Source organism: Chiloscyllium punctatum, chromosome 24 (genome assembly GCF_047496795.1).
Source record: "Chiloscyllium punctatum isolate Juve2018m chromosome 24, sChiPun1.3, whole genome shotgun sequence".
Taxonomy (NCBI): domain Eukaryota; kingdom Metazoa; phylum Chordata; class Chondrichthyes; order Orectolobiformes; family Hemiscylliidae; genus Chiloscyllium; species Chiloscyllium punctatum.
In genome coordinates this window covers 51,361,195-51,371,984 of record NC_092762.1, presented here as the reverse complement: position 1 = coordinate 51,371,984, position 10,790 = coordinate 51,361,195, and the positions used below count along the sequence as shown (strand labels likewise).

General features: G+C 45.8%; 1 protein-coding gene across 1 annotated transcript in view; it reads left to right on the top strand.

Annotated features, from left to right (window-relative positions):
• The first annotated feature begins 661 nt into the window (after positions 1-661).
• LOC140494541 (receptor-type tyrosine-protein phosphatase delta-like) overlaps positions 662-10,790 on the top strand; it is a 384,530-nt gene continuing 374,401 nt past the window's right edge. The window contains exon 1 of the mRNA XM_072593818.1: positions 662-913. The gene's annotated coding sequence lies outside the window, so the exon portion shown is untranslated. The remainder of the gene's footprint in view (positions 914-10,790) is intronic.

Genomic DNA, 10,790 nt, shown 5'->3' with positions numbered 1-10,790 from the left:
CCCCTTAAAATGCAATTCTTTCATCAAACGTTTTGCTTATTTGAGCTAATATCCAATTTGATGTCATTATTTTACTTAACAATGTTCCTGCTGAAACTCCTTGGAATGTTGCCCGATGTTAAGGGGCTGCATAAATTTAAGTTGGTGTTACAAGGTGATGGGTTGCTGATTTGAAGGAGGTGGTCAATACCACCTTATGCACACCAGGTTTGGCTCTCCCATGGTCGTGGGAGAGAGGAATTCCCCCCACCCTCCCCCCTTTTTAATTCTGCATGTTTAAGATGAATTCCCCACCATCTCGTCAGCAAACACTTTCTCACCTCTACCATTCACTCAGGTATCACACACTGATCTGTTCAGACGCCAATTCACCCAGATCCTACAATATTCTGTCTCCAATCCATCCCACCCCATCACAAAATGAAATGTTTTACCAAGTTTTTTTTTTAAAAAGACAGTGTCCCCTTTGAGACGGGAGAGAGCCCAGTGGGCAGCCTGAAACTGAAGGATCAAATATCAGCCGCGCACAAAACCCCATCTGTTTCCACTCCGCGTTTGTCATTCAGAACAGACCCGTGTGAGCCGGGCAGCCCTGTGTGAGCGTCTGAAAGACTGAGGGGAGGAGAAGGGGAAGGGGGAGGAGCACAGGCACATCATCCGCCCAGCTCCCCGAACCAAACACACCTTCCACAAAGCCCCTCCACATAATCGAGGCAGCGGCTCTAGAGGTGGCTGGTGTGAGCAGCCCCTTCCCAATGTAAAGGAGAGGATGCAGCACTTGGAGCAACTCCGTGATCTACTGAACCGATGGAGTCAGAGTGAGGGGGCTCCAGAGGAACGGGTGACTCTGATGGTGATGAGGAGGAGGAAGATGATACCTAGGTGCCTGAATAAAAGAAAGTAAAGCTCGGAGGTAGGATCTGTCTCTCGCTGGCTCTCTGACAGTAGATGCTGAATGTGGGGCTTCCCCCCCACCCCCCTCCCTGTCCAGGTTAAACCTGTCTTTTGCCTGTGACCTGGGCTAATCAATTACCATTCTTGCTGACAGTCCAAACAAGTCTACTCCCTCTGCCAGGGATAAAGGGATATTACGTCCAGTTGATTCGTTGGTGTCTTGATCAGCAAATTGGCCGCTGGCGGCAAAATGTGATGTCCTTTGAAAATAGATCCTCCTGTAGTGTTCCTGTGTAGTCGGCTTTGTCCTTGCAGGACTCTGTTATAGTGTGCCCTGTGACAATGAGGCTGGGTCGCTGCACTTACTTCGTTCTGCAGCACTGTTGGATTAATGGTTTACTCGCTCCCTAATCTCCATCTGTCAAACAGGATCGCTCACTTTTCTCCCTGGAAACAATAATCCACCCACATCACCTGGAAACAATATTCCCTCACACGCATCTCCCTGGAAACAATATCCCCCCCCCCCCCCCCCCAACACATTACCCAGGAAACAATATTCCACCCTCATCGCCCTGGAAACAATATTCCCCCCCTCATTATCCTGGAACTTTTCTGATTTTCTGACTTTTTTGGGGGGTCACTCACTCTTGGCTATCGTTGCTGTGTGCCAGCTGTGGTTCAGTTGGTTGCTCTGTCACCTCTGAATCCCAAGTTTACTGGTTTAGGTCCTACCCCCTGGAGGTGAGCTGACCCTGTGATGCAATGCCATGGGAGATACTGCACTCTTGAAGGTGCCATCTTTCAGATAAGATGTGAGACCAAAGCCTCCATTTGCCTTGGTTGGCTGTAAAATATCCCACGACACTATCTCCAGGTGCTAATCCCAGTGTCCTCACTGATACTTTATCTCCAGTGACACAATACAATTTAAAATAAAAAAACTGCATTGTCCTGCTTCTACTTGTGGGATCTTGCTGTGTGAAAATTTGCCAAAGCATTTCTGATATATACCCAGCGGTGGCAACGTCTCAAATGTACTTCGTTAGTTGTGACGCACTTGGGAATGTCATGAGGATACAGGGGTTTTCAAAAGGAGCACTGTCTTTTAAAACTTGGTAAAATATTTCAGGAACATCCCATCTTTTTTTGATGGGATGAGAAGGACTGGAGACAGTATTTGTGGGGTCAGGATGAGTTGGCATTTGAACAGCTCGGTGTGTGACACCTGTGTGTCCATCTAAAGCCTGTCTCAGTGTTACCTGGGGACAAGGTGGCTGACTCCTTACAGTAGTCCTATCACTTATACAACAATGCCCCCGGTCTTATAGTTGAGGCAGTTGGGTAAATACAGTTTAAATGTGGAATCAGTGCCCAGCCTGTTGTTAGAGTATAGTTGAGAGTGTGTTGCTGGAAAAACACAGCAGGTCAGGCAGCATCCGAGGAGCAGGATAATCGACGTTTCGGGCAGGATTCCTGATGAAAGGCTCCGCCCCGAAACATCAATCCTCCTGCTCCTCGGATGCTGCCTGACCTGCTGTGTTTTTCCAGCAACACACTCTCAACTCTGATCTCCAGCATCTGCAGACCTCATTTAGAGTACAGCTGAGTGAGACTACTTTTTTATTTAGACTAGATTACTTACAGTGTGGAAACAGGCCCTTCGGCCCAACAAGTCCACACCGCCCCGCCGAAGCGCAACCCACCCATACCCCTACATCTGCCCCTTACCTAACACTACGGGCAATTTAGCATGGCCAATTCACCTGACCTGCACATCTTTGGACTGTGGGAGGAAACCGGAGCACCCGGAGGAAACCCACGCAGACATGGGGAGAACGTGCAAACTCCACACAGTCAGTCGCCTGAGGCGGGAATTGAACCCGGGTCTCTGGCACTGTGAGGCAGTAGTGCTAACCACTGTGCCACCGTGCCGCCCACTGTGCCACCCAGAAGACATGCTTTGGTATCAACTTAGACCTTCATGTCAGTTCTAACCCTTCTGGTATCAGGAGTTTCATGATGCTAAATTGTTGGGAATTGTATTGTGAATCTGTGTCCACTGGATTAGTGTTCACCCATACCTGATAGTGGCTCATTTAGTTTGGTATCAGCACATTGCTAAATAAAGTCCCAATCATGACGCTCTAGTCCAGTGCAGCATTGGGAGCACGTTGCACTGGGGATTGCAATGCTGTTCCACGTCCAATGGTTCAGTTCTGGGCTTCACACGTCTTACACAAACCCTTCATCCCAGTTACTGGAAAACCAGGAATAATTTCAAAGTACGGTGGATGCTGGTGATCTGAAATGAACATAGAAAGCGCAAGAGAAACTCAGTAGGTTTGGCAGCATCTGTATAGAGAGTAAAATGGAGGTAATGTTTCAACGCCAATAATACTCTTGCTCAGAACTGGATTCTTTCTTGAGTCTTGGCGATGGACTTAGACCAGCCACCCAGTGCCACATGGGCTAATGTTGCAGAATATTAAAGCTCAATCAGAGTGCCCCCCCCCTCCTCCCAACATGGCTGAGGCTGGGACACATCCTGCATCTGCTTATAATCCGTCTAGTTCATTTGGCTGCATTTCAAGTTTGTTGACACATATTGGAAGGGCATTTGTAGAACTGTTGGTCCATCTGACATGAACGTAAATGATTCCGATGATACATCTCAATCTGATGTAGCAGGCAGTCAGCTCAAGTATATTGTGACAGCAGGTAGGAGTAGATCAGGGTGACTAATGACTGCTGGGTTTATTTCCTGATGAGGAGTTTCCTGATCCCATACTGGATTGCGTCTTTTCACGCCTTAAAGATCCCAAAGCACCACTGGAAGAGGAGACAATTCTCAGCAACTCCAGCTAATTTATTTCCTGAACTATTCACCTCACCAATGTGATAGCCCAGAAAATATACCACATTTGCCTGAAAAACAAGAATTGCACCTTTAAAGTAAGCGACCAATTTGAAATGTTTGATGACAATTCAGAAATGGTGGAGGAGTCTTTCTGGAAAAGCTTTATACATTATGTTATCTGAGCAGGTTCTTGGAGCCTTGGACAGACCAGGAGTGAGCACTTCGTTTTAGCTGTTGTTCTTTACTCTCTGAGTCAGCTACTGCAGGGCTTCGATGATGGGGAGTTGAACTGATTGCCACTGTGAGTCTTTTCTTGGTATGTACTGCTGGGTCAAAGGTTCTTCCTTACCATCTTGTTTTTAGTATAGGCTGGAATCCCTCAGAGGGGCTCACTGACTCCACATCAATGCAACCACCATGTGTAAATATCCAGAGCGGGTTGTGGGAGCCTCACTTAAGAAGTGGATACCACACCAATGCAAATCGATAAACATTTATTAGCTATGTATACCTAGTACAGATGCACAGCAAAGCAGGACTTCACTAGAAGCTTCTTCACTTGGGCATTGGTTAAAGGTGGTCTGGCATCATCTGACCTCACTGATAATATGGTGTAGCAATTAGCAGATGGTTATAAATCCCGTATACGAAATATCCCACACCCAAACTATCCACATTTGATCAAATTAATCTTCAAAGACAGTTGGCTCACAACTGGACCTAGGCATCCTATCACAGGAAAGAGATAGACCTTGGAAAGACAACTTGAAGATTCAAGAATGGAAGATTATAAGTTGTGCTGTAACAGTGTTTTGCAAAAGAGAAGATCAAAGGGGAATCAAAGATGATTTCAAAATGGCAGATTTTGAGATGTTAGCTCATGAAACAGTGAAGACTAAAAGTGTAAGACTGATCTGGACAGAGAAACAAAGAGGGCTTTACCACAACTAGTTTTGTGACACAACTGTAAGATCATTTCAAAGGCAATTGGATAGGTTTTTGAAAAGGAAGGCTATGAAAGGATTTGTGAAAAGGCCAGGCCCGAGGTTGGAGATGGAGAGCTCCCTTGAGTGTCTACCAGCAAAACGGATGTAATGAGACAAGTGGCTTCTTTCTATCTTGTAACTTGAAAAATGTAGGACATGTGTGAGAATCAGGACAAGGGAATGGCCATCCCACTGGACGATTCCAATTGCTGCCTGGTTAAAATGGTTGTGGATGGGACAAAGTGGAAAAAGCTTGAAACTGAGTGCCTGCCATCCAGTGGACACATTCAGTAACTGCAGTACATATCAGAGGGGGCATTTTTGACCTGACCACATTGACAACTCTTCCAGGTTATTGACTGTTGTCAATACTTCACAGATGATTTTTAAAGAGGAGTCCAGCTACTGAGGATTCCTTGTCAAAATACTCAAAATGCTGATAGTGCATGTTGTGGGGAATGATCAACTTGAGCACTGGTTCAATCTTTAGTTGGACATTACAAATAAATACGTCTGCTCCGACATTGGTCAGTTCCAGTGGTTAGTGAGCCTGTCAATGATTGAAATATAATTGGATATGGTCTGCTGTCAGTTACTTTACTGTTTCCTGATTGCCTCATCTTGTTACCTAGGTCTTTCAGCATTTGCTGCTTGACCCTTAACCTTGAGGATCCAATGAGTGCACACATTCTGATGTGAGTTGCGTAACATCCACATGAACTATCCATGGCTCTGGCCTGTTTCTTTAAGGATGGAATCTCTCCTCCTGATGATACAGTCCTGGATCAATATGGCGGACCCCTGTCCTAAACTAGGTCCAGTGAGGAAATGATGGGTTACTGTCTAAAACTCATTGCATATTGGAATTTGGCTTTTGAGAAATGGGGTGGTGGAATTGGAAGTGCTTTTATCCCAGTCAAACATAGACGTTGTTATGTGGTGCTCCAAGAAAGATCAGTGACCTCTTTGTGAACCCAGGGCCTTGATTCGGAAGGGGATGGATCATGCCTTTCTCCACACCTTTACTGGCTGTGCTATAGAGGCTTAAAGATGTACAGCACGGAAACAGATCCTTCGGACTAACTCATCCATGCCGACCAGATATCGTAACCCAATCTAGTCCTACCTGCCAGAACTTGGCCCATATCCCTCCAAACCCTTCCTATTCATATACCCATCCAGATGTCTTTTAAATGTTGCAATTGTACTCGCCTCCACCACATCCTCTGCCAGCTTATTCCAGCACCCTCTGCATGAAAAAGTTGCTCCTAAAGTCTCTTTTATATCTTTCCCCCTCACCCTAAACCTATGCCCTCTAGATCTGGACTCCCACATCCCAGAGGAAAGACCTTGTTTAATTACTCTATTCATGTCCCTCATGATTTTATAAACCTCTATAAGGTCACCCCTCAGCCTCTGATGTTCTAGAGAAAACAGCCCCCGCCTATTCAACCTCTCCCTGTAACTCAACTCCTCCAACCCTGGCAACATCCTTGTAAATTTTTTCTGAACCCTTTTAAGCTTCACAACATCTTTCCGATAGGAAGGAGACCAAAATTGCATATAATAGTTACCTAACCAATGTCCTGTACAGCCGCAACATGACCTCCCAACTCCTGTACTCAATACTCTGACCAATAAAGGAAAGCATACCAAACGCCACCTTCACCATCCTACCACCTGCGACTCCACTTTCAAGGAGCTATGAACGTGCACTCCAAGGTCTCTTTGTTCAGCAACACTCCCTAGGACCTTACCATTAAGTATATAAGTCCTGCTAAGATATGCTTTCCCAAAATGCAACAGCTCGCGTTTATCTAAATTAAACTCCACCTTGAGTTCTTCATTTCTAAAAGTTGTTCTTAACAGTTTGTTAACATGTGTTCTTGCGTCTTCAATAAGCTAACTTGGCAGAATACTGAATGAGACTTAGTTCCAATATTCAGTTGAATTCCACTCAATTATGAATCCACATTTTCAGGCACTCCAAAGGTGGCTCTATGATTTTGAAGCCAAATACCTTATTTTCTGAGTTTTGAATTTACTTTACACTGTGAGGCCACCACGCTATGGCTGAGCTGTATCCATGGCGGTGTTCCAAATGCCAGTTGAGGCCCAGGCCCTCTCACCTCTAACTCCGAAAACCCAGTCCACTTCAGTGAGTTCAATGCAAAATGTAGCCTGAGGCTCTGATGCAGTGCCGTAGAAGTGCTGCACTGTCAGAGGTGCCATCTTTTGCTTGGGAATATTAAACAGAGGAGAAAGTGAGGACTGCAGATGCTGGAGATCAGAGCTGAAAATGTGTTGCTGGAAAAGCGCAGCAGGTCGGGCAGCATCCAAGGAACAGGAGAAGCGACGCTTATGCCCGAAATGTCGATTCTCCTGTTTCTTGGATGCTGCCTGACCTGCTGCGCTTTTCCAGCAATATTAAACAGAGGCCCAATCTGTCTTCTCGAGCAGATACACAAGTTCCCAACACAATCTTTTAAAAAGTGGAGCAGTTTCCCATGATGTCCTCCACCACATTTATCTGTCAACTCACGTCATAAAATCAGACAATCTGGTCATCATCACTGTACTCTGTATAACAGGTATATGGGAACACCACCACCTTCAAGTTCCCCTCCAAGCCACTCACCATCCTGACTTGGAAATATATCACTATTCCTGTCACTGGGTCAAAATCCTGGTATTCCCTCCCTAATGGCATTGTGGGTCAACCCAAAGCAGGTGGACTGCAGCGGTTCAAGAAGGCAGCTCACCACCACCTTCTCAAGAGCAACTCGGGGCAGGCAATAAATGCTGGCTCAGCCAATGACGCCCTCATTCTACAAATGAATGAATACATAGAAAGAAACTTATTGGGAGATTTTACTCTGCACAAATTAGCAGTTGTGTTTCTTACATTACAACAGTGACTAGATTAAAAAAGAAAGTCAATCCTCAGCTACAAACCTCTGAGACATCCTTCGGTTGTGAAAGGTGTGAGAAACCTATCAAACTTTTCATTCAACACGTCACCTGTCAACATTCCTGGATTAAAGAGGGAAAAATTGTGAACATTCCTGATCCCAATGAGGGAGCAAATCATTCACACCCTCTGACCTGCTCCTCTCCTGTCAAGTTACAGCCCCATTAAGATCAACGTGTGAGTCTGTTTGCTGAAATTAGACCAAAGGAGATGTTATTCTTCAAGGACCATATTCACATTTCAGGATCTGGGCTTTTGGGAGTGGTGGGTGTGGGTTTGAAAGGGCTTTATCTTAAAAGATTGCACACATTTTTTATCACATGCTTGAAGAAATGTGTATGATCTCTCCAGAACTTGAGGGCATGGGTTTAAGGTGAGATGGGAAAGATTTTGAGTCACAGACTGCCTTCAGCATGGAAGCAGATCATTTGATCCCTCGAATCCACACTGACGCTCCAAAGAGCATCCCACACAAACCCATCCCCTATCCTATCTCTGAAACCCTGCATTCCCCATGGCTAATCCAGTCCACTGTCCTCTCTGAACTATCACCTTCATCCCCACCCTCACTCACCTATTGTCCTCTATGCTACTTTCTCCCGACCCCCACCCCCCTCTCATTTATCTCCCCACTCTGCAGGCATCCTGCCTTTATTCCTGAGGAAGGACTTTTGCCTGAAACATTGATTTTCCTGCTCCTTGGATGCTGCCTGACCTGCTGTGCTTTTCCAGCACCACTCTAATCTAGACCCTACCCACCTAGCCTGTACATCCCTGAACACTATGGGCAAGTTAGCATGGCCAATCCACCTAACCAGCACATCTTTGGACTGTGGGAGGAAACCAGAGCACTCGGAAGAAACCCACGCAGACATGGGGAGAATGTGCAAACTCCACACAGGCAGTCACCCGAGGGTGGAGTCGTACCCTAGTCCTTGGCACCGTGAGGCAGCAGTGCTAACCACTGAGAAGAGACCTTCAGGAGAGCTTTTTAGTACAGAGAATGGCACGTGGTGTGGAATGAGTTGCCAGTGTTGGTGGTGGAGCTGGTACAGTTATGACATTTAAAAGGCACATGAATAGGAATGGTTGAGAGAGATATGGTTGTAAAGCTGGCAAATGGGATTAGATTAGTTTCGGATATCTGCTTGGCATGGATGAGCTGGATCGAAACGTCTGTTTCCGCACTGTATATCTCTATGACTCTTCATGAACCCAGAAATGTTGGTGCAGTGATGGCAGAGGGACTAGCTCCTGCCAGGGACTAGCTCCTGCCAGGGACTAGCTCCTGCCAGACTCCACACTGTGTTGAGGTGAAAGTGCGTGACCATTGAGTGAAAGGAAGATGGGGTTTGCCTGCTGTGTTCTCCATGTTGAATGTCCCACTGGCAGATTCTAAGTGCAGCCATCTCCTTTTGAAAGCCGCTGACCCCTTTAGGGGTGGCAATTAGCAACAGCCTTCCTTCGAATGGGCCTGTCAGCTGGATGTACTGGAGGGGTTTCTGGATGGGTTAATGATAAATTGATGAATGGGGGAGGTAAAGGAGACTCCTGGCTGGTGAGTAGAAGCTAAGCACGACCCATTAATCACATTCCGACTGGGGAAATAAGCAGCAGCTTTTGCAAATTCCCCTCTGGTGTTGCACATGTTCCGAAAATATTCCTCATTTCATAACAGGTAACGTGTGGGGACGTGGTGTCCCTTTCTATTGAACGGTGTGCGCTGGAGGAGATTCACTTGCTGCAATGAAGATGAGGCTAGACTGCCTTGGGCTTCATTTCCAATCTGTGTCGAGTTGTCTGTGATGCTTGGCCTCAGGATACCTTAGACTGGGGACAGTGTGGGGGAAGGGAATGGAAAAAATGAGCTGGTGTATGTGTGTGTCTGCTAAAGAGTATAATTTTGATAACCCCTTCTTAACTTGCTTCTCTTGATTGACAAAGAAGTCTAAGCCAATAGAGGTTTAGCAGGAAGGTAGAGTTGAGGTCACCATCAGATCAGACATGGTCCTACGATCGTGGTACAGTGAAGGACTGAATGACCTACTCTAGCTCTTCATCTGTAGGTTCTTCATTCCCTGGTGCCATCAAACCGTCCTGTGTCAGGACTTTTATGACTAAACTCAAGAGTAAAGCTCTCTCTACCGTGAATGGGAATATTGTACATGACCCCAACACCTGGAATTTTGACATTCGTGACCCCCGCCCTGAATCAGGCAGCCTGTTGGTGTCCGACTGAATTATTGATGAAGTGGTTAGAACCATTCTCAGACTGGTTTCCTGTTGTCATTACTTAGATTGAACCTTTCACCTTCACAAATTTAGCTCCATCCCAAATGCTTCACAATCAGTGAGTTACTTCTGAAGTGGAAAACAGTTGATTTGCTGTAAATAGTGCACAGCAAGGTCCCACAAACACAAAATGGGGTGACTGACCAGTTGATCTACATCTGATGCTGTTCCTAGTTGGTGAAGTGTCCTGTTTACCTTATCGGTGGATGGATCTGTAGTTTAATGTTTCACGTGAAAGCGATAACCTTGTGTAATGCTGCACTCCCACCACAGTCTGACTGGAGTGTTAATTTGAATGCTTCATCTTCTGACTTGGAAAAGGGGGATGCTACCCACGAAGCCAAGCTGAGACTTTACATGCAGAATTATAGATATGTGTTTGAGGAACTAGTTGGATAACTGTTTCAAAGAAGCTAACTCAAGCACAACACACTGAGTCTGTTCTTTATTTCAGAGCCATCGAGTCATACAGCACAGAAACAGACCATTCGGTCCAACCCGTCCATGCTGAACATAATCCCAAACTAAACCACTGCCACCTGCCTACTCTTGGCCCACAGCACTCCAATCTGTATAAAAATTTGCACCTCTTGTCTTTTTTAAATCTCTCTCCTCTCACCTTAAAAATATACCACCTAGTCTTGAAATCCCCCATCCTAGGGAAAAGACACCTACTCTTACTCCTGTCGATACCCCTCATCATTTTATAAACTTCTATCAGGTCGCCTCTCAACCTCCTGTGCTCCAGTGAAAAAAAGGTCGCAGCCTACCCAGCCTTCCTTTTATA